Here is a 24,235-nt window from a genome sequence, read left to right as displayed (position 1 = left end):
GAGAAGGGAAGGGGTCATCCCGGCTGCGCCCCAGGAGATCTGCCAGGAGAACAGGTGGAAGTCAGGCTAAGATTCTCCGCAGAAGGCACCAGCCGTGACCCCAGGGCGCCAAGAGGGCGAAGTGCAGAGAGGGAAGCGCGGAAGGGGCAGGAGGAAGGTGGTGGAGGGCCACAGCTGAGCAGGGGAAGGTGGAATTAAAATAATCAGAGCCCGAGAGCCCCCCCTCTCTCAGGGTCCCTGATGAGTTGGCTGGCTCTTTCTGCAACGCCCTGCATCTCCCCCCAACTCCCTCTCCTACAGGGTCGGGGTTTCCCACCCCCAGGAATAGCAGGGAAGCAGATCACAAAGCCTCCTGGATGATAAAAGCCACTTGCTTCTCACCCTGTGCTACCTTCCAGGAAAACCCACTTGGTTGGGCCCCTGCTCCCACCTGGGTCCCCTTTCCACGCGCCCGTCCCTTCGTGGGCTGTGGGCTCTCTGCTGCGTTCCTGAAGTGCGGGGCTAGGAAGCCAGGTTGCGGCTCAAGAGCCCAAGATGCCATCGATCGGCGCCCCCCGACGTACAGGTGAGTGGATTCTTGTGCCCACAGGGTCTCTCCCAGCCCAGATACCACCTGAGCCTTCCCCTTCCCTCCTTCCTCCTTCCCCAGGCCTTCGGGACACCCCAGCCTTCAGGGACAGTGCTCGGTGACCCGCAGTGGCCCTCCAACGACAGAGATCTAACCCCCCTCACTCTTGGTGGGTGTTTACAGAACAATAGGAAAGCAAGGTGAGTGTGCAGGAGGGCCTGGCCGTCCTGCCCCCCGGGGTGTGGGTTCTGAGGGGCGGAGCCAGGCACCCGAGCCCTCGCTCCATTGGTCGGACCCGGCAGGTAACCCGAAGCCCTGCTGAGAGGTGCATAAATAAAGAGTGAAACTAGTACCACCTCCTTGAAAGGGGCTGAGTCCTTCTTCACCTTTGCCTTGGAAAAACCCGTTTCTCTCTCTTTCATTGTTTCTTACCTATTTCTCAACCTTCTATTTCCAAAAGCCCCACGGAGCCCTCCCACATGCTGCAAACCCTTTCTTCCAGCTACTTCTGCTCTCTCTAATCCAGTTCCACTCTTCCCTGCTTCCATGTTCTTTTTTTCTTAAAGGGAGGATGACTCTTCAGGACCGGCCCCCACCCCACCCCCCTCAGGAACAGGCCTGCTCGACTGGATCCGACACAGTAAGTGTTTCTCCTTTCTTAGCTCCAGCCGTCCAACCCCAGGAGTGAAAGAACATTCCGAGACTCGGAATTCCTTCTCTTCCTCTCATACACCTGAGTCTCCAGCCATCTCTTTGTTCTGAGTGATCTTATGGGAAAAAAAAAAAAAAAAAAAGCCTATTTATTATTTTGCATCAAGCTCCGAGAAGGTACGGACACGCATGCTTCCAGGTGAGTCTGAAATCTGTGATTTGGGGTGCTTCGGAAAACCCAAGCCGAGTGCCTGTACCAGGAGGATCTCTGGACAGTTAAAGAGAAGATTATGGGCTGTGGAAAGAAGCCACACTCACTGGAGGTTGATTATCCACTTCTTCCAAAGCTAAAATAGGAGGACCTACTTCATTTTACCCAAATCCCAGGCCAGTTCTACGTTTGGGGGTGCGGGGCAGTTTCCACAGTTTCCAACGGTCTCAGGCAATAATTGTCACCGATAATGGGAATTGGGGTGGTAAGGTGGGTGCCGAGCAGTTAAGTACCAAGATTACAGTTCTTTCTAGATTTCACAGCAGCGATGTGCCCAACTAGAGGAATGGGGTGGGGCGGGGGAGGGGTGCAGTCCTGGCCTCTCAGGGCAGGGCCGCAGGGTAGACCATAACAAGAAATTTCAGGACCTGACTCCATTCTTCGGTTCTTGTGTCCACGTTGGTCTTATTGGGAAGCCGTGTGGGGCACAGGTCCCGGGGCAGTTGGGGAGCAGGAGAGCAGTCATCGGGTGAACTTACTCTAAAACCAGCACAGGAACAATTTGCTTCTCTGACCCAACCCTACAACTGCAGGTGGCCAAGGAGAAAGCACTGGGCCATCGAGTTGACAAAGGCATGGTGGGTAGAGAATCTTGAACTCTGGGGATGGGGTCCAGGCTGGGTCTAGGCTCCTGATGCAGGTTCTAGGCTCATCTTTCCTTGTCTCTGCCTTGCTTTGCGGCAGGTCTGTAGGGCAAGGGTCAATGATACCTCCTGTTTGTATGGCCTTGCACAGCTAAAATGCTTTGACAGACACTGTCCTCTCTGGGGGATCCACCGTAGAGGCTAAAAACCCTACATGAGGGTGAGAGTCTGCACCCTCCAAGTGAGGCCTTGAAGAATCTGGTGGACCGTACATGTTGGGAGGGTAAGAATGGCGTCATGAGGGTCTGAAAGGAGACCAATGGGGCCCTTTGCTGTCCGAGTTGGACTGAAATCCAAGGAGAAAGCAAAGGATCCTTCCATTCCCCAGACTATTTCCTCCCACCATCTTCTGCTATCACTTCTCAGAGCCAGCCGGGCCAGTCTGGTTTCCCTGGCTGTGAAATGGGCCACAGGCAGTTCAGGATTATAAGGTCCAAATAATGCACAGGCAGGGTGCGTGTCTCTCTCGTGATTGAGAATCGTGAGTATTTATGAAGAACGCTGAGTGGGGGAGGATGGGCCCTCCTTCTTCCCCTTGGTACCAAGCTCCCTGCCCCCAGCACCACCCGTGTTCACCCTGACCAAGGACAGCCAGGCTCTGCTTCAGCAAGAGCTGCGACAGCCTAGCCCTTGTTCCAGAGCCCTCTGCAGAGGCCCTATGCCCAGGGGGCTGGATCTTGAGGGAGGAGCTACATCATAAGCTAGGGCCTCCCTGTATCGGGTCAGGACAAGCCCCAGGAAGAAAGTATTCCAAACAACAGGGTGGATCTGCCCAAACCCACCCAGTCTGTACGTTGGTGCTGAGAACAGCCTTTTATGGGGCTTACACTGAGCCACAGGCGTGCCCGAACACAGCAAGGAAGAGGCCAGAGCAGCAACTAAGCAGCAACTGGAGCATGGGCATTGCTTTTAAGAGGACAGAAAGCCTCTGAAGCTTCCATCCTCCCTGTCTGGGTCAGCTTCCGCGAGCCAGGCCACCGCCTCCCGCCCCACATGCCCCAACGCCATGCCCAGAGAATATGGGATTGTTCCCATGATTTGGCCCAGGATGTGGAGTCACCGGAAAGTAGACGTCCTAGATAAGTCCAAAGGGGCGAGACCAAGGAGTCTCCCCCTGCTTTGCCCACCCCTGCCCTCAGGAATGGGCCTGGCTCCCCACCCCACCCCACCCCATCCCCCACCGCCACCCAGGCATCCTGGTCCCTCCACAGCTCCGCACCCACCTCCACTGGGTTTCCTACTGGCAGACGAGCCTACAGAGTACAGTTCATGCTCTTTGGATGCTGCATTCTGGAAAGAATACGTCCCATCCCCTTGGTAAGCAAGTTCCTTAGAGATGGATTTTTCTCGAGCAATTTCAGAGCACCTGCGCCCCCCAGCCAGGACCAACCAGATGGAGCTCAGGTCTGACACACACAGGGGACATAGACGAGGGAGACGATAACCAGCATCCCAACCTGGGAAATGCAGAGAAGGTTCTCCCGTGGACTGCCCTGCGGGTGAGAAAGAGCAAGAGTCCCCAGCCCCCAGCCCCAGCCCTGCCACTCAGCCTGGCCTGCCTGGGCAATGGGCATGGGGGTGTCTGGGTCCTGGGTGGGCCAGCTCCTGCAGCCTCCCTGGTGATCCGGGGAGGGCTGCACATTTGCACGTCCTCCGCATCTCCCCACACTGTCCCGGAGATCCTGCAGGCCCTTGTCTGGGCAGTACCCCGCCATGCAGAGGCCAGGGTGGCCATGTGGCCCGCCCCTGAGAAAGAGCCCCAGACAATCCATGTGTTTCTCTTGTCCTTCATTCCACCGGAGTCTGTCTCGTACCCAACCAGATTTCAGTGGAGTGAAGTTCAGGAGGCGTGGACCTGACACCGCAGCGGCCGCAGCAGCAGCAAGAGTAGCTCTGACTTAGAAAAGGAAAGTGCCAGGGAGGGATGTGGGTACGGAAAGGAGACATCTGGAGCGCATCTCCCCCTGCAGAGGGGCTGGGGGCTGGGCGGTGGGCAGATTGCAAAAGACACCCCAGATGGGAGCCGCGGATCCCTTCTTGTCTCAAAGTGATGCGATGGAAATGTGTGGTTTTTTTCTGTAACTTCTACAAATTAAAAGTTGTCTGTGTGCTGGAAAACCTGCCTCTGTGATTCATGCTGTGGGATGAGGACTCCCTGGCCTTCTAAGTCACCTCCCCTTTGGGCTAAAATGGACACAGGCCCCCCTCTCCTGGGGTTCTCCAGGCAGGTGGCTGGAGCCCTAGTCGCAAGCCATAGGGGACCCCTGTTGCCCTCAGGCTCTGGAGGCGCCCGCAGGACTTGCAGCACTGGGTAAAAAACCCGATTAAGATTTCTTTAAGCCCATTTATATTGTAATAAAATAAATGTAAATAAGATTTAAGTGAAGGCAGATTGCAGATCTTTCAGATGCTATACCAGCTATATCTCATATCGTACGGGTGTAAATTCTGCAAAGGTTAATGCACTTAAACATACTTGACACATAAAAATGTCAGATCCAACATTAATCATTTACCAATTGTAATTGCCTTTATATGGGTCTTTTCTCCCTAAGACATATGCTTAAAACACCAGGCTCAGTAGAAATCTGGGAGGAAAAAAACAAATAATACTTCTCAGCTGTCAGGGTCTATGATTTGCTTTGATAGATTTAGCACTGATTTCATTGGCTTCACAAGCCTGTGGATTTTCTTTTTAATCCCATATCTCTCCTTTAGGGAGGGAGAAGGTTGTGGGGAGGAGGGAGTGACCCTAAGTCCAAAGGAAGCCCCCCAAGTTATAGGGGAGATGCCCAGGCCTTTGTGTTAATTGTCAGTTCCTCAGGTAAACGAGGTCTCCTTCAGGGAGCCAGTCGGGCTAAAGAGACAAACTGAACAAAGCCTTGCTCTGACAAGTCTTCAGAAAAACCGGTTTTCACCTCCAGAATGCGCCCGGGGCAGCAAAACTCAATAGCTACCCCTCCCTGAGTGGTGCTTTTCTTAGGAGCCAGTGTAAAGAAGATTCCAGCTTTGCCCTTAGTTACCTATCACTGGGGTCTCAGAGCCCCTCCCCCAGCCACTGACCTCCCAGGGCCTCTTCACCCTCCCTGGGACTCCGCCCCTGAGGGATACAGGCCCTGGGCGGGAGCCCAAAGGAGTAAGCATTTCCGCACCATATCTTCATGCTTTGAGTTCATATGGATCCAGACAGGCCCTTGCTCCTGCCACCCTTGCTTGTGCAACCTGAGGCCCATGGATAACAGCAGGGGGAGGAGGCCAAGCCATGGGCATGTTTTTAGTAACAGGTTTATCCATAAAAATTAAAAATTTTTTTAAAAAATTAACAATTGCCACAAATGGGGTAAAGATTGGGGAATGGGTCACTCGGGCTAATGAGCCAGCAAACACCTCCTATTGGAGGTTCTTTTTTCTTTTTTTAAAGATTCTATTTATTTATTCATGAGAGACACACAGAGAGAGGCAGAGACACCGGCCGAGGGAGAAGCAGGCTCCATGCAGGGAGCCCGATGTGGGGACTCGATCCTGGGACCCCGAGATCACACCCTGGGCCGACACTCCACTGCTGAACCACCTGTTGGAGGTTCTGAAGGAAAGAAAGGGGCACAAAAGCAGGAGGGAGTGGCATGTCCATTTACAGCTTGGTTTGAGCCCTCTGACCTGGATTCCTTTTCTAGGAAGAGGGTGTGTGTGTGTGACCGTGTGACTGTGTGTGAGCAACCTTCCTCCGGCCACGTGGGGCCTAGAACCAAAACCAGTGGCCCAAGGGCCTCCTGTCAAACACCAACCAGGGCGTGATGCCTGGATTGCAGAGGACACTACCGGATGCCTTGCTAGATACCCACCCCAGCCCCAAATCCCACCGCGATGCGACCTTCGCAGCACACACAGGCCTGGGCCCTGCATTTGCGACCCCAGGGTCTTCACTGCCCACCCCGTCCTGCCCGCACAGCAGACTGTCTGTTCCCCGTCATGCAGGGAGCAAACCCTGGGCCTGGCCCACAGCAGCTTTGCTGGGCAAGCCAGTGTGCGCCTGCAGCCCGAGCAAACTGCCCCATCCATCTTCCCGGTCCAGCCCCCGCTATTTTATGGCCCCTTATCTTCATTGCAAAGCGTGGCTCGCTAAAACCCAACACAGAGAAAACGATTGCATCAAAATTCCCTTGCAACCACCACCACCACCACAACAACAAAAAAAACAATATCGCCCTGCTTTCTTTATTCATGATCTGTTATTGAGGCGAAAGGCAAATATCATTGAGCCAAACCCGAATAGACAAATACATACAACCACTGGTAATTTAATATTTTGTGCTAATGGTATACACTATAGATACAACCCGAGAGGAGTAAATTACAATCCTATCAATAATACATCGCATCTGGGCCCCAGTTCCCCAGTTCGCTAGAAGATATGTATTGGCAAAAGGCTCTCCGAATATTAAAAGCCGTGCATATCATCAGGCGGTGGTTACAAAAGCTAGACGCTCCCGGAGGATTGTATTCCGGGCTCTGTTATCGAGGTCCTCTATGGGGGAAATATCCCACGTTGAGGTTCCTAAAGCCGGTGCTAAATGAAGATATCCTGTCCACATCCCCGGCCGCTCTCTGGGTGACGTTTCAATCACAGAATAACCCATAATCAGGCCCACCCCCCATTTGCCCGTCAGAGCACCGCATCTATCTGGATGCCTCTGCTCCCCTGGGAAATATGTGGGGTCTGTGGCGGTGATCTACAATCTACGATCTATGATGATGGCCTGCAGAGAGGCCTGGTGCGGACCGCAATGTTGGAGATAGCCACCACATGGCTTTGGAGCTCTCTCTCATCCAGGACCTGACCCCAGATTCCCCAGTTGTGTGGGGTCCTCCCAAAGAAAGCAAGAAAGGAGGGAAGCCTGATGATGACAGGCCGGGAGCCAACCACCTGCAAGGAGGGGTAAGAGATTTATTCTGGAATTTTAAATGCCTCCAGTTCTTAAAACTGAGTGGATCCGAATTCCCTTCCTCCTCCCACCAGGATTACAGGTCAGAGCAATGAAGACTCAGATGAGCCACCAGGGTCAGTACCTTCCTTATCTCTTTTCTAATCAAACCCTGGAAGTAGGAGGAGGATCCCAGGAGGGAGGGGAGCCGGTCAGGGGATTTCAGGCAAAAGGAAGGGGATGTAGACAGCAGCCCCAGCCCCAAGCTCAGGGAGGCCGGACACCAGTTTCGCGATGGAAATAAAAGCTTCCTACATTGTAACAAACTGACCAGGCTTTCTGCAGAGAGACACCTCCGCATCAAAGAAAAACAATGCAAAAAAAGTTCCCTTTGTGTATATTAAATCACCAAAAGCAAGAAGAAGCATCTGGAAGTCTTGTCACAGTCTCCCTCCCTCCCTCCTCTCTATACTCCCTCAACCACCTTCAATTCCTTTTTTTTTCCTCCTTGGAGGGGTGAACAAGGCGGGTTTTCCTTGCTGCCTGTCAGATAGCAGGGCTGGGTAGGACACCTGGTGGGCTGTAGGGGAATCACACCCACATTTGCTGCCCTTCGTCACTGCCCAGGTCTGAGGGAGGAGGCTCGCCCCTCTGCGATGGTGGGAAATAACAAAGCAAGCAGCCTTCACCCACCTCCCCACCCCACCCCCACCCCCCGGATGTGGTGTCCACATGGGCTTTAAATATAGTAGCGGGTGGGGAGATGCTGGCCTACATTTCTGTAAAGTTCAACTGCGTTTGGGAAGAAGTGGTGGCCAGGAATCACTATCACCAAATAGAATCCATAGATACACAGATACACACTCTGGTTTGCGATGCAAGTCCCTCGTTATTTAAACTTTACTTAAGACTCACATTGAAAGTAGATAATGGGGCCACTGGGTAGCTCGGTGGGTTAAGCATCTGCCTTGGGCTCAGGGTCCTGGGATCAAGCCCTGCCTAGGTTCCATGCTCAGTGCGGAGCCTGCCTGACATTCTCTCCCTCTGCCCCTCCCCCTGCTCTCTCTCTCTCTCTCAAAAAAAAATAAAATAAAATAATTATTTAAAAAAAGAAAGAAAGTAGGTACTGTCCAGCCCAAGCTGAACAGTTGGGAGAAGGGCCCTCCACCCACCAAAGATAACATATAGATCAGAAACTCTCACCAAAGGCAACCAAACACTGACTGCTCAGGGCTCATGGTGGTTCTTTGTTTGCACCCCAGGGCCTTGCCAGCAGCAGGCGGCAAGTTTCTGAGTCAGCGTGTGAAGTGTTTAAGGGGAAGTCAGATTAGATCTGGTGTCGATTTGATTTGATCTGATCTGGCTAGGGGGCTTTGGGTCAGCCACTTAACCTCTCTGAGACCCCATTTCCTTATCTGTCAGGTGGAAATAATGATAATTGTGGCAAGGACTCACAAGGGCCAGACATGGCGTGCTTTGTGTATATTAAATCACAAAATGCGTGATCAAGGTGTAAGGTATGGCTGATATTTCACTTTTATAGATAATAAACCTGAGACAGAGAGAATCTAAGGGACTTGCCTAAGGTCGCTTGGTTTGTGAGCAGTAGAGACGAGCTCCAAACTTGGTCTCCCTGGCTGTGGAGTTCACACATGGGACTGTCGCTCTTATCTTCTCTCTTAATGTTGGTGTGGGCATTACATCAAATAATGCATGCAAAGGGCTTAGCAGGTGCCTAGTAGAATCTAGGCTACTCAAAAATAGTATTTACTATTGCAAGCTCAGTATCCAGAAAAAGTTTCTTTGAGAAACTGGTGTAATGCCCGCCAACCAGGAATAAGTAGCTCCATGCACAACTTTGGCTGCCAGTAGCTTCATATTAAAGCTACTGTGTAGGGGACCTGGGGTGGCTCGGGAAGTTAAGTCTCTGCATTTGGCTCAGGTCATAATCCCAGGGTCCTGGGATCCCAGCCTCCCTTCAGGGTCCCCGCTGTGCAGGGAGCCTGCTTCTCTCTCTCCCTCCCCTCCACCACCGCCACCCCCCCCCACTCATGCTCTCTCTCCTGTTCTGCTGTCTCTCACATAAATAAGTGAAATGCTAAAAATAAATAAAAATCCCTGTGTAACACAGTCCCAACTATGCTCCAATTTAGCTTCTAGAATAATGATGTCCTCCTATCACCTTGATTTTAGGTGATTTTCATTTTTCAGCTTCACATTCAGTCCATGTATCATACTGTGGGACTTTTTTTTTTAAATAGGTGTGGCATAAATCAGAAATACATAACCGTTTTTCCAGGATAAATGGCATTTCCATTTTTGATGACATCTTCCCGGAGGCAGGTGGAAAGTACTCGTGGAAAAGAAACTGGTAGAGCGCTAACAAAGAAAACAAGTTCTGAGCTCCCAAGAAAGTGGAGCAATCAAGAGAAATAAATCAAGAAAGAGCAAACAGTTGCTCGGTGAAGGGGCTGCCGTGGCTCTGAGCTCAGCACCCTGTGCTTTAAGGAGCAGTGTCATACGGGGGCCAAGCTCTGTGGGTCCCATTGAAGAGATTTCCAGAATCCGAGCCTGCCTGATACCAGGCATGCCATCCCCAGGCTGGAGCTCACCTGCAGGGGTTTCACAGGTGGGCATGGGGCAGGGTGGGCCACTCAGGCCCCCCAGGGTCGTGGCTGGAGACTGCTCACCTGGTGGGCGCCCACACCAAGGAAGGGCTCACCTGAAGCTGGACACAGAGCAGGCCAGAGGAGAAACTACAATGTTTATAGGATGAATTCCTTTGTCGGATTGCCCCACTCCTACCATCCGCCTCCTCTGAAGAAAGAGGCTGGAACAAAGCTAGTGTCCTTTTGTATAACATCACCGTATCAATTACGTTTCATGACTACCCCATTATGGCCCATTGTGCTATAATCCAACTGTTAATGGCCTCACCTCAAAAGCCCACATCACTCCCCTTTGCCCTCCTGAAAGCTTAGCTTTTAGCTAAGTTACTTTATCTACTGTAATGAGGTCCAGACTTCTTCTCAGTTAAGCCCCTGCCAGTAATGGCAGCAACTTCCCTGGGCCCCTCCAAGGAGGTTAATTTTTAAGCGTTTCTACAAATTAATAAACCCAGTAGCGCTGCTTTAATGTGCATACAAGTCACCTGGGAATCCCGTACAAATGATTCAGCAGATGTGGGATGGAGCCTGAGATTCTGAATTTTTAACAAGATCCCAGGTGATGCCACTGTGGTGCCAGGCCCACACTCGGAGTAGTGAAGAAGAGCATCCAAGATTCAAAGCCCAGTTGCCCCCACCCACCCCCCCTCCCCTCGTTTCATCAGAAGACCAGGATCCGCGTCTCAGCTTGACTTTGCTCTTCTTCCTCTGGTTTTCAAGTCATCGTGTCTTAGCTGGCCACTCTGGGGAGACAAGAGAGGCCCAGAGGGCTTGTTATGGCAGCCCAGGCTCTGAAATGGGAGGAAGAAGTCAGAGTCTTTTCTGGAAGTGAAAGTGGCCCAGGTGATTCCTGCTTATAAACACACAGCAGTTTAAAATAGTAATAGTACCCCCCAATGCCTAATACATGAGGTAGATTATTTAGAAATGAAATCTCTGTGATGTAGGAATAAGATGAGACAGCCTCAAGTATCGTGGCCAGTGACCGCTGATCTGGAACCAGTAACCATGAGCATACTTCAGCGGCCGGAAAACTCGTAGGTGAACCTAGTGAGCAATTTTCAAAATGAAGAAAGAGAAGAGTCAAGTCATTTACCAAATAGCAAGATTCTCAGCCAGCCCTCAAACTGACCTGTCTCCTGCCTCTTAATCTAGTGGTATTTTCAACAAATTATCCTATTGCTCTGTTAGGAAACTCCTGCTTTCTTGCTGACTTACCATCCATGTGACATGTCAATGCCCTAAAATTCAATGTCTCAATTCATTTTTTTTTTTTTTTTTTTTTTTTTGTAAAATGGGAACCATGGAGCTGAGAAAATTTCACAATTTGATATGAACATTTGATATTTCACATTCGATATGAACATACATTTATAGGGACACATGGGGGGCTCAGCAGTTGAGTGTCTGCCTTCAGCCCAGGGAGTGATCCTGGGGTCCTGGGGTCCTGGGATGGAGTCTCACATCAGGCTCCCCGCATGGAGCCTGCTTCTCCCTCTGCCTATGTCTCTGCCTCCCTCTCTCTCTCTCTCTCTCTTTCTCTCTCTCTGCCTCTGTATCTCTCATGAGTAAATGGATAAAATCTTAAAAAAAAAAAACCATACATTTATAGAAGTACAGTTATAAAGCTCAGCCACCTTTTCAGTGTTTACTAGAGAAATGAATACCACAGATAAACAGCTGTTCTGATCTGCAGCATATTGGCTCATGAAGTCCATGGCTGGAAAAAATGCAAACCAGAGAAGGGCAGATTTGAGTTCAAATCCAGTCTGAGGCCTTCCATAAAACAGTAAGCTTCTCTGCACTTCAGTTTACAAAAAGTTACAAAGCAAATCATAGTGTCTGCCTCTCAAGGTCATTACAGGCACAAGAAGTGCTTGTGAGTAATAAATAGAAAAATGAGTATTTGTATGCATCTCCATGACACTAGGACACAGAGCAGATGAAAGATGGAAAGACCAGGAGAGTTGAAGCAAGTCTGAGGGTTCATAGACCTGAGATTATCAGACACAAAAGGACCAGAAGCCTCAACAAAGTAGAGGTCTAAAGCCCAATGGGCAGACGAGTGTCTGTGGATTCAGAACCAAAGGACAGAATAAGCCCATAATCCATGGGTCCAAATGGATGTTGGAGGTATAGGTAGACACACTGGACCTATAATCCAAATAAAGTAGCAGTTTGGCACATCACATGCACACAGTGTACCGACTGGAGGAGATGCACTTCCTGCAGTCAAGGTGAGCTGATGAGTCGGAAAGCCAGGCAGGTCGGTGGGCAAGAAAGGCGGCCTCTACAAGGAAAGCCAGTGACGAGAGGCGAGGAGCCGACCTTGCTGGAGGCAGGTGTCTGGTCCAGTCAAGAGCTCCCCAGCTCTTCGTATCAGGGCGCGGACAGCTCAGAGCCTGCAGGTACAGGCAGGAAAGTCACGGTGTCTGGCTGGATTGCACAAGGCATAACAGAGCAGCAGCTGACAGCAGATTCTGACAAAGCACCATTAACATATTCCTGACCCACATTCATTTTGTCAAAAGATGCTTTTCAAAATTGAGTCTTTATTGAGAAGACATGCACCTAACTCTGATTTGAACAGGTGACATCGCTGCATGCAAAATAAGAGCTCAGAGAGTACCTGTTTTATGCCATCACTTTGTATCTAGAAGCCAAGCACCCTGTTTTGTATTCATATTCTGTGTTCCAGATAAACTGTCAGGTCCTTCTGCCAGATTTTTATGGATAATTAGAAGGTTGCAAGAAGCAGATGTTATGAAACTACCTGTGACTAGGCCTTAATGGTGGATGACAAGAACCCAGCACCATTTCTTAATTACATGAGACACAGCAAGATATATATATATATATATATATATATATATATATATATATATATATAATACAGGAAGACTTTGTGGAAGCCTGACAAGATATCAAACGGTTAATCACCCACATTGAACCCGAACGTTTCTTTGCTCTGCAATTTGGAAATATGGGTCCCACCCCCCCTTAAGCTAAATAATTTTATAACTTGTGCATCCTCTGATGTTGCTTCATTTCAGATTTTAATAACTAAAATATGAGCTCCTGCCTGAAGTAGGTTGTCTCTCTGGGTAAGACTGTCCCAACAAAAAAAAAAAAAAAAAAAAAAAAAAAAAAAAAAAAAAAAGACTGTCCCAACAAGAAAATTGCATTTTATTAAATACAGACACAGTTTTGCAACATCAGATCCTACTCAGTAGGATAATATAGGGAAACTAGCTTCTCATTCCATGAAGACGATGGCCACAATTAACATATAAGAGCTTACTCTGTGGCAGGCAAAGCATATTCTTACTTGCCATGCGTCCTATACTATCCTGGCAGCTCTGAGTAGGGGGGCATTTTATTAGCCCCTTTTTACAGTAAAAGGAAACCAGTAATAACAACAATGATGGCAACAAAAACACCACTACCTACTACAGCTGGAAGTTGTTGCGTACTTACTACATCCTCACATTCTACACGTATTTGCACACCTCATGTCATTTAATAGGGCAAAAGCCATACTTATTTTTATTGCAGAGGAGAAAGTCGAGGTTCCAAGAGATTTTAAGTGTAAAGTCAGAATTCTAACCCCAGTCTTTCTTTAAAAAAAAAAAAGTTATTCATTTATTTTAGAGAGAGAGCAAGAGAGAGAACACACATGCGCACACGCACACATGAGCAAGTGGGGGGGAAGGGCAGAGGGAGAGAGAGAATCTCAAGCAGACTCCCCACTGAGTGCAGAGCCACCCAGGACCCTGAGATCATGACCCAAGCTGAAATCAAAAGCCAGCAGCCCAACCGACTGAGCCACCCCGGTGCCCCTAACCCCAGTCTCTCTGACTCTGAATATAGTCTGTTTAACCCCTGGGCTATACTATCTTTATTTGGCTGGGTAATTGTTATGGACTAAACTGGGTTTCCCCAAAGTTTATCTCTGGAAGTCCTACCCCTCTGCACCTCAGAATGTGAATAGGGCCTCAGAATGGAAGTAGGGCTTTTGAAGAGGTAATTAATGTAAAATGAAGTCATATGGATGAGCTCTAATCCAATACCGAGTATAAGAAAGGAGATTAGGACACAGACTGGCACAGAGGGAAAATCACGTGGAGACAGGGAAACAGGCCATCTGCGAGCCAAGGAGAGAGGCCTTGAAGCAGCCAATCCTGCCAACACCTTGATCTTGGAATTCCAGCGTCCAGGACTGTGAGATAATACATTTCTGTCGTTTAGGGGCACCTGGTGGCTCAGTCTGTTAAGCATCTGCCTTCTGCTCAGGTCATGATCCCAGGATCCTGGGATGGAACCTAGAGTGAGGCTCCTTGCTCATTGGGGAGCCCATTCTCCCTCTCCTGCTGTTCCCACTGCTTGTGCTTTCTCATGCTCTCTCTCTGTCAAATAAATAAATAAAATTTTTTTAAAAAAGCTCTGTTGTTTAAATTACCCAGTCTATAGGACTTTGTTATGGCAGCCCTAGAAAACTAATGGAGTGTCCTCATTTAAATCCCTGACTTCTGAATATCTCAGTTTCTTTAGCTAGAAGATGTTGAAAGCACTTACTGAGCACAGCACCCCATGTGCTCTCTTTAACATTCTTCACCTTCTGGAAAATTTTCGCAGGTGTTTGCTTCCCATGGTCCCACGGGCTAACAAAGTTCCTCACTCCTCAGTTTCTCCTCCTCTTCCTACTCTTCCTTTGGTCCTTCCCTGAGCTATAGGCAAAGTAAAAGTCCCAAATCAGAAACAGTAGGGAGTGGGCTTGGAACAGATGTGTAGGTAAGAACCAAAGATATAAGCTCAGTGGCAAACCAACAGGGGGGAACTGCTTCTTACAGGGGAGAAAATATTTTTTACTTCTTCCCTTATAGGTTTTTTGGCTGAACTAATAATTAAATTGACATAAGACAGATTAATAGGAGAAAAACAAATTTGATTATGCACATATAGGAGCCCCACAAAGACATGAGAGGCTCTCCACAGTCAGGCAATTGAGGTTTATATGCCATCCTGAAGCAGGTGGGGGTCTAGGACTTCTAAAGAGAGGAAGACAATCCATCCAAAAATGGGAAGATCAAAAATGGGTAAACAAATATTTGCCATGGCATGTGGATAAGATTTTTTTCTGTTAAAAAAAAAAAGAAAAAAGTTTTCTTCGGTAATAACTCTCTTCCTGGTACAGGCTCCCTATCTAAATTCTTTTACTCAATTAAAGAGGAGGAGAAATTTCTTCTTAAGTGTGGTGGGCCTTGATTGTATTCATCTTGGAATATTGCTCCATTATTTCACTGAATTAATCTCTTAGCCTTGAAAATATGTCAGTTCAGTTAAACAGTTGTGTCTCATTTTAGAAGGTGGTGATGCAGCTGGGATCCCAAAGTTAGGCCTGCATGATGCAAAAAAAACCAGATATTTAATAAGGCATTTCTATGGAAACAAACAAACAAAAAAAACAACAACAGCTAATTACTGGAGCAAATTATAAACCAACAGAGTTCTGCGGGTCACTGGTTGAATAGTTGAAAAGATTTCTAGATGTCAGACTGGAAGCATCTTCAGATGGAGTGAGAACGGACAATGGCAACTGGACAGATTTTCCTGGTTTGTAGTCTGAATGCCTCTGGTGATCTCAGAGTCGCCCACACAGCCACAGGCACAAAGACTGTTCATACATGAGTTTCTGTGGTGATTTCTCCGAAGTTTATGTCAAGTCGTCCAATGTTAGTTGGCATGGCCTCGGAAAAAGGGCAATTTTAGTTCTCAACGATCCTAAGTCAGCAGGGTAGAAGAAAAATTGGAAATGTTAGTTTAAAGAGTTGTAGCCCAAATATTGGAGGAAACTGAAAGAACCCAGAATCTGGTCCAGTTTACAGGTAGAAAACAAAACCTCAAAGACAACTGATAGAACTAGAATTTAATCATGAATTTTATCTCCATATATTATAATATCTACTAAAACACCATTTTGCCCTCTATAATCACCCCATTGCCATTAGAGATAACCAAAGTAAGATTAATTTGTTTGCAAAATAAGTCTAGTTTTAATAAATTTAATAAATCTAAAAATTGGCTTGATTGTTAATATAACAAGAATAGTGATTGACCACATAGAATTTTTTCATCTGCTTTGCTGGAACTTTTTTTTTTTTTTTTAAGTTTTTAAGACTTTATTTATTCATGAGTGACAGAGAGAGACACACAGAGAGAGGCAGAGACCCACGCAGAGGGAGAAGCAGGCTCCATGCAGGGAGCCCAAAGTGGGACTCAATCCTGGGTCTCCAGGATCACACCCTGGGCTGAAGGCAGGCGCTCAACCGCTGAGTGCTGGAACTTTTTTTTTTTTTTTAAGGGTTTTATTTATTTATTCATGAAAGAAAAAGAGAGTCAGAGACACAGGCAGAGGAAGAAGCAGGCTTCCTGCAGGGAGCCCGAGGTGAGACTGGATCCCTGGTCTCCAGGATCCCGCCCTGGGCCCAAGGCAGTGCTAAACTGCTGAGCCACCTGGGTTGCCCTGAGTGCTGGCACTTTTTATAAGGAATCTCAGATTGCACTTTCAAGAATCTTATTTTATTATATTTTTAAAGATTTCATTTAGTTATTTGACAGAGAGAGAGTATAAGCAGAGGGAGCTTCAGGCAGAGGGAGAGGATGAAGCAGGCTGTGGAGCTCCATGTGGACTTCCATGAGGGGCTGGATACCAGGGTTCTGGGATCATGAACTGAGCCAAAGGCAGACACTTAACTGATGAGCCACCAGGCACCCCTCAGATTGAAATTTTAAAAGGTTCTCAAAGCTAGGAAGCCAAGCTAAGGACGCACCATCTGACTTTTCTGTAATACCTATAGATTTGGGTTACTTCCTCTCTTTTCAAGGTCCCTGAAATATACTGAATTTTTTTTTTAATTTTTATTTATTTATGATAGTCACACAGAGAGAGAGAGAGGGAGAGAGGCAGAGACATAGGCAGAGGGAGAAGCAGGCTCCATGCACCGGGAGCCCGACGTGGGATTCGATCCCGGGTCTCCAGGATCGGGCCCTGGGCCAAAGGCAGGCGCCAAACCGCTGCGCCACCCAGGGATCCCTATACTGAATTTTCTATACTTGCCAGGAAGTACTTGCCTTTCTCACTCACCTGGTAAAGTTTCTGGAATTCCTGTAAGTAAGGTACCAGGACATTTTTCCCCAAGGGAATTACTGGTTCCAGTCAACCTTAGCTCCTTAGAGCTGTCTGGTCACATCTGAGTCTTTGTACATGTCTCGTAACTACGACATTCAGTCAAAGCCTTGGTAATGCAACCAATGTTTTCAAGTGTGTGTTGTTACAAGAAGGACAGATTCTTATTGAACTTAGGCAAATAATTATCACCAGGAAAATCAGAATACCCACTAAGAGTTTATGAATCCTAGAGGCATCAAGTAGGGAGAGAAGGATAAAAGTTCAATCTTTGTTCACAAAGCTATCTATTACCAAATTGTTCTAAGTCATAGGTAGCTTAAAGGAAAAGTGAATAAAGTTTTCTTAACTCTGGAAAAAAAAAATTTTAATTGGCCATGTTTTAAATAACAAAAAATTATAAGCATACTCCCCAGTTCATTCAATATAATGCAATTGGTATTTGCTCTCCTTGAATCTAGTTATTCAATTAGCTTTGAAAAGTCTTACCCAGTTCGGTTTTCTTATCTCAAAGTTATCAGAAATCTGTATTCTAGAGTACTTTCCATAAGTCTTCTCGAAGATGAAGTACTTTTGCAGGAACAATTTTGCAAAAGCATCAGAGAAACCATAACCATCTGTAAATGACAAAAGACTTAAAAATAGCCATGATTAAAGATCTGATGAAAGTCTACTATAATGCACTTGACAAGGAAATCTATTTATTTTTGTGACACATAACATTTTAAGATAACTGGGATTATGACTGATGTTATACCAGGACATATTAGATTTCTAGAAATTTCATGCAATTTGTAGAACACTGGTAACACATACTAAACAAAACAACACGAAAAAGGCTTAGTATTACCTTTATTTCTTTTTCTTTTTAAGTAATCTCTACATCTAATGTGGGGCTTGAACTCATGACCTGGAGATCAAGAGTTATAGGTTCTCCCAACTGAGCCACAGCCAGATGCCCTGGTATTACTTTTTTGCTTGACAATGTTTCCCATGGTAATTTAACATAAGAAATAAGCCTAATTAGTTTAATCTCCCTTTTAATAAGGAGAGAGAACAAATATTCTGAGATGTTCCCGGGACTCTCTAAAAAATCCTCAGTTAGTTTGAGCTCAAAAAGACTATTTAGAATCTTTTTTTTTAAGATTTTATTTATTTATTCATGAGAGAGACAGACAGAGAGAGAGAGAGAGAGGCAGAGACAGAAGCAGGCTCCATGCAGGGAGCTCGACGTGGGACTCGATCCCGGGACTCCAAGATCACGCCCTGAGTAGAAGGCAAACCGCTGAGCCACCAAGGGATCCCCCCTAGAATTTGGTTTTTGAGAAGTTTGTCAAAAATCGCAAAGAGGTTTTTAAAAATTTGGTGAAACAGGATTACATGTCACTGTGAAAGAATACTTAGCTATCCATTAACTTTATTGTCAATTAAAGACTTCACAGGCAAACCTGGAAAGCTAAATAGTTGTTTTAAGAAATCTTAGTTCTTGGGTACCTGGGTGGCTCAGTCGGTTAAGCATCTGACTCTTGATTTCAGGCTCAGGTCATGATCTCAGGGTCATTAGATGAAGCCCCAATCCCATCTGAGCTCAGCAGGGAATCTGCTTGAAGATTCTCTTCCTTTGCCCCTTCCCCCGACCCTCAATCTCTCTCTCTCTCTCTTTCTTTCTCTCTCGTTAAATAAGTAAATAAATAAAATCTTAAAAAACTAAAAACCTTGGTTCTTGGTTGTTTTTCTTTTTTCTTTTTTCTTTTCTTTTTTTTTTTTTTTTTTTTTTACCAGAGAATACTCAGCTTTCCTAAGTAATCAAAGACCTGATAAAAAAAAAAACAGGAAATTATTTGACAAGAGACAAAAATCTTTGCTTGCCAGGCAAATTACTTTAAGAGGTAAAGGAAAACTTTTTACAATCTTTTATCAGGAGCAGACCAATAGTTCAAGCAAACTTTCTTTTTCCTTTTAACAGAAAGAAACTTAAATTCTGATTTTATACCAGCTTACTATGGATATTAAAATTCATTTAACATAATTAAACTTACTTTAATCTTCACTAACTTGACTAAAACTCCTTTCCCAAGATTTCTTTTCTAAAAATCTATTACAAATTTCTTTTTTACATTCCAATTTTGTCCTTTAATTTTTCCTTCCCATTTTAAGATAATTAGCCTGTCTTCAGGACAACATTATTTTCCCTTAACAAAAAATGAATTTTCATTTCTCATATTTAATTTAAAAACACTCATCTTGCTTTCCTCACACTCAGAGGTGTTTCCCTTATTATTTCTAGCGGCATTTATTACATATGTTAGAGTTTTTAACTCTTAAAAACCTTCATTTTTGGTGAAAGTAAAGAAGAAAACTATTATAAACTGTTTTCTCTATTAGCATTCTGTGGGTTGGCAAGTTTATAAATACTTTTAGAATATCTAGAAACATCTTTTTCATAGCAGAATTTTCAGTATGACATAGACATGTTTCCTAATGGACCCCAACTACCTTTAGCATCTCTGCAAAAGAAAACCTATGTTTAGTAACTATTGTTCTAGTATTTTATCCTATTTGGAGCTAGCCTAGACATTTGACGACTTCCCACCATTTCATTTTAACTGAGACAAATTCGAAGGGTGAGGTTACCAAGGAGATTTGGTAAACTTTTTAAGTAGACATACCATAAAACAGCTATTACTGAAAAGTTCACCTGAAAATTCTTATCCCACTTATGTCTATTTACTTGTTCTTTAACAATCATACTTAAATTACTCATGAAAATTTCATAAGACATTAAAGCAGTTAGCCATCATCTTAGGTTATTTTTTTTGCAGCCAGACTTTATAAGAGAGATAACATGAGCTTATTTTACTTGCAGTAAACCATGGTAGATAAAAGTATTATACTTAATGCTGATAACTCTAAAGCTACGTCTGTATGAATGAAACCATCACACCTCAACTTGTTTTTTATGTACCAAAAATTATCTCTGATCACCTGAGCTTGAAAAATGGTTGGATTTGTTTTTATTATATTTCTGAGATTTAGAAATACTTAGCTCAAATGCACTTGTTTTTAAGCCAATTAAATAGAGCGATTTTAGAAATTAAATTTGGCACCACCACCTAGAGGCAAAAGAAATCCGCCACTTCTATCATGTATACATATAGACGTACATAAAGAGACACACACAAACAGAGAACTGGTTGCTTTTGTCTTAAAACTTTAGCCATGAATTAGGTACAAAACAAAACCCACTAGTTTATAAATAATTGTGTTTCTGGCAGACAGAACAAGTTAAGATTACTCACTTAAAAGCTTTTTGCCAGTATTCATGGAGAAGACTATTAAGATTTGTATTTGTCCTTGACAAGAAATCCTAAGGATGCTGTGCTCCAGAGTCTGGGCAAGAGAGCCTTTTTAGCAGGTGGTATTTTAAATAGGTCTCCTCTTTCCCCACTCGCACACCCTTTTTTTTTTTTAATAGTTTCAGGCCATTGTTTTAGTTACCTCCCTGGGTGTTTACATTTCAAAGACACAGTAAGATTTATATATTTAAGAAATGGAAAAAGAATGCAGGTTTTCTCCTAGAAGTTCTCTATTATCAGAAGTCTAGGGTCATTACTATTTAAATTTTCCCTCTTTTTCTTAAATATGGAACCATTGTATTTCAGGGTCCCGATTTTTTTTTTTAAACAATATCTGGAGGCAAAAAGAAAGGCTCTAATGGGCTTCTAGTTGCTCTTGGAAACTATGCTTTTATTTATCTAAAAATTCAAGCTGTAAATCGAGAATTGTTCATTCTAGCTTTTTTTGGTCTGCATTCTTGCAAGTTAACTCCGAAAAATTTGGTAGCCTTTTTTGTGAAAACATGTAGAGGTTGATTTGCCCACTCCATCAACCTATTTTAAATTTGTGAAAATGTTTATTAGAGAAAATTTTCAACTAAGATGGAAATTCAAAGATTTCTATATTTTGAATCTTACTGGTTTAGTGTAGTACTCCTTTGAAAAGTCCATGTAAAGCTTTCAAGAAAGGCCTTTGGATAACCATTTTCTTTCTGAGTGTATAATTTAACCTTAGACCAATTTATTTTAGGGGGAAAAGTCTCCAATATTGTTCCTATCAAATCTTGATAGGAAAATAACAATTGAGCTATTTTCTGGTCATTTATAGAAGGCCCCGGGAAAAATTCTGTCCGTCTGTTACCTCTAGGATGGGGCATTAATTTTTAAATGTTTTCTTTAAACTTGGTAGGATCGGGGATCCCTGGGTGGCGCCGTGGTTTAGCGCCTGCTTTTGGCCCAGGGCGCGATCCTGGAGACCCGGGATCGAGTCCCACGTCGGGCTCCCGGTGCATGGAGCCTGCTTCTCCCTCTGCCTATGTCTCTGCCTCTCTCTCTCTCTCTCTCTCTGTGTGTGTGACTATCATAAATAAATAAAAAAAAATTAAAAAAATAAAATAAACTTGGTAGGATCTTCTGAAAGTGGAGGTAAAAGAACTTTATCATTTAAAAAAAAGGTCACTTGTTGTCCAAGGGATGTGAATTTCTTGGGTGGGGTCTAGGATATACCTGCAAAAAGCATTATTGCATAGGAAGGTCTGAAGCTGGCAGGGCCTGATTCCAGAGCCCACCAAAACAAGTTTTATGTCTGAGCTTTATGTCCTTTCCAGATGCTTCTGTTAAATTAATTTCCTGGCTCTTAATATTTACGTGAGTAACCTGTACATTCTGGGCTTACAGATGAGATGAGAGTGCTCTCTAAAAATCGTGTAGGGCAAGGGAGGCTAACATGGTGTTGAAGGGATTTTCTGGAGAAGGTGGAAGACTTTGGGGAGCTCGAGGAATTTGTTGAGGAGACAGGGCAAGATTTTAAGGAGATTTTATGTTGGATGGAGGCTTTAATTCGTGTTCTCTCTCTCTAATTCTCTAATTTCATCTTGTTACGGGAATCCCTAAGGCTAGCAGTTACATCTCTTCATATCTATCTTCTAATGAGGTCTTTCCATAGACACCCATAAGGCAACGGTTGAGGATGAGAGCTCTCTAAAAACTTTTTTTTTTTCCAAATATGGAAATCTTTCTGATTCAAACAATTTATCATCCTCTGGCCATTGATGAGTAGATCTTACCTTTATCTCAATAATGACTCAAACCAATAAGCCTCCTTATAGCTGCTGACCCAAGGACACAAGAGGCATCCCATAAGAGAATGCAAAAGATGTAGCACTCACAAGATCCAGAATGTTCACTCCCAGCATTATCCTAAGAGAGCAAGGGCCTTCTTGTCACCGGTCTTAAGAACTGTGTAGTGAAAATGGTGTCTCTCGTCTCTCACAGGAGTGTGGGAAGCCTCCAGTCATAGGCACACTACTCTGTGACCAGGCAGGTGCTGTTGGAATGGGACTTTCCAACACTAACAGAGCAATGGAGGTTGAGATGACAAAGGCCCCTGTGGACTGGGACCTCTTCTGATAAACTCCCCTAAGGGAGAACGCCTGGGTGGCTCAGCGGTTAGGCGTCTGCCTTCAGCTCAGGGCGTGATCCTGGGGTTCCGGGATCAGGTCCCACATTGGGCTCCCTGCGTGGACCCTGTTTCTCCCTCTGCCTGTGTCTCTGCCTTTCTCTGTGTCTCTCATAAATAAATAAAATCTTTAAAAAATAATAAAAAAATAAACTCCCCTAAGAGCTGGCACAGCTAGACAGAGAGAGCTTTGACTTTGTGTCTCCTAGCTCTAGTCCATTCAATTGGCCACCAGAGGCCCGCCAATATTTGGACCTTCTGGCTAGTGGATACCAGAGAGAACACTCTCACTGGTCACAAAGCCAAGCTTTCAGGACATAGAACAAGATGAAAGGAAAAATCTCACCAGATCTATGGTTTTCCTCCTTCTGATAAACAACATAATGGGCAAAACCAAAAGAAAGCAAGGATTACCTCTGGAGGAAGGGAATTAATAGAAATCAGGAGTGTTCATAACAAATCTTTATCAAAATTGTTAACCCTAAGGAACTAGTTCACACAAAGTTTTCTTTTTTTTTTTTTCCTGTAATTTAAACTTATGAAAAGCAAATGACAGTCATCAGTCTTACTTCTGATAGACCCTTTAGGCAGAGATCCAGGAGACTGATGTGGTAAGAATTCTCACCTTTGGGACACCTGGGTGGTTCAGTGGTTGAGCATCTTCCTTTGGCTCAGGGCGTGATCCTGGGGTCCTAGGATTGAGTCCCTCATCAGGCTCCTCACAGAGAGCCTGCTTCTCCCTTTGCCTGTGTCTTTGCCTCTCTCTGCGTGTGTCTCTCATGAATAAATAAATAAAATCTTTAAAAAAAAAATTGTCACCTTCTGCCAGTGCGGGTCACAAGTCCCAGGACCTCTCAGCAGCAGCAGCCCTATAGTGAGTGGTGTCCAGCCAGCAAAGAGCCCCCTATGGGTGCCAAAACAGTAGGGAAAGAAAATGTTTCCTTTTTTATCTTCTAGGTTCTTTGCCTTGTCTAATAAATAAATTGATATAATTTAGATTAACAGGAGAAAAAAACAAATTTAATTATATATGGATGGGAGCCCCACAAAGACAGGAGACCTTCCGACAGTCAGGCAATTGAGGTTTATGCACCACCACCACTGAGCTAAGGAGGAGAAGGAAGGATCTGGGACCCTTAAGGGGGAGAGGATGATCCACAGGAAGATGGGAAGAGCAACTATTTGGTAATCCAATGTTTTCAAAGCCCTGAGAAAAAGACTTTCTTATGAAAAAAAAAATTATCTTTGATAACAGCTCTCTTCCCAGTGTAGACTTTTGGCCTAAATCCTTTTAGGCAGTTGAAGTAAAAACATTCCTCTTAAGTCTTTTGGGCCTTGATTATCTTCAGTTCAAAATTATCCACCTGCCAGAGTGTCACATTCTGCCCTGAATCCCATCATCCTTTTACCCCTAAGACATTTTCTCAATTACAACAATTATTTAGAAATGTATACATGCTTATATAATTATTTTTAAATTTATATTCAACATTACTTCTAAATTGCAGCCTACCAGGTAGTATGCTGGCTGCAGAGATGTAGAGTCAAAAATAAAACCAGGGCCCTTGGTTGCATATACAGTTGTAAAGGGAAATAAATATCAATCAAATAATTATACTGCAAATTGAATATCCACTTTGTCAAATGACGAAACAGAAACAATAGTAATGAGTCTGATGTCCTTGACTCAAGGGAAAATAGTCCATGGATTGGGGGAGTGCAGAGCCTACAAGCAGCAGAGGCTGTTCCCAAGGGGTTTTGGGTAAGAGTGAGTTTTAGACAGCCCTGGAAGGACAATGCAAAACAGGGTGTG

General features: G+C 45.0%; 2 long non-coding RNA genes across 4 annotated transcripts in view; one reads left to right on the top strand and one right to left on the bottom strand.

Moving 5' to 3' along the window:
- The first annotated feature begins 942 nt into the window (after positions 1–942).
- Positions 943–4,252, top strand: LOC140634778 (uncharacterized). The gene is made up of 3 exons (XR_012032159.1): positions 943–1,208; positions 3,487–3,633; positions 3,957–4,252. It is a non-coding gene; the product is annotated as an uncharacterized lncRNA (long non-coding RNA).
- A 4,863-nt stretch (positions 4,253–9,115) lies between these two features.
- Positions 9,116–24,235, bottom strand: part of LOC140635913 (uncharacterized) — a 44,496-nt gene continuing 29,376 nt past the window's right edge. The window contains exons 2-6 of one of the 3 annotated variants that reach the window (XR_012033244.1): positions 17,398–17,525; positions 15,226–15,503; positions 14,298–15,120; positions 11,928–12,124; positions 9,116–10,465 (exon numbers count right to left, since the gene is read on the bottom strand). This is a non-coding gene — a long non-coding RNA (uncharacterized lncRNA). Of the gene's footprint in view, positions 10,466–11,927; positions 12,125–14,297; positions 15,504–17,397; positions 17,526–24,235 lie in introns of all 3 variants that reach the window. The other 2 variants (XR_012033243.1, XR_012033245.1) reach the window with 2 other exon arrangements.

The sequence above is a fragment of the Canis lupus genome, chromosome 6, assembly GCF_048164855.1.
Source record: "Canis lupus baileyi chromosome 6, mCanLup2.hap1, whole genome shotgun sequence".
In the NCBI taxonomy this organism is placed as follows: domain Eukaryota; kingdom Metazoa; phylum Chordata; class Mammalia; order Carnivora; family Canidae; genus Canis; species Canis lupus.
Note: the sequence above shows the minus strand (reverse complement) of the source record. Positions and strands in the feature narration are given on the sequence as shown.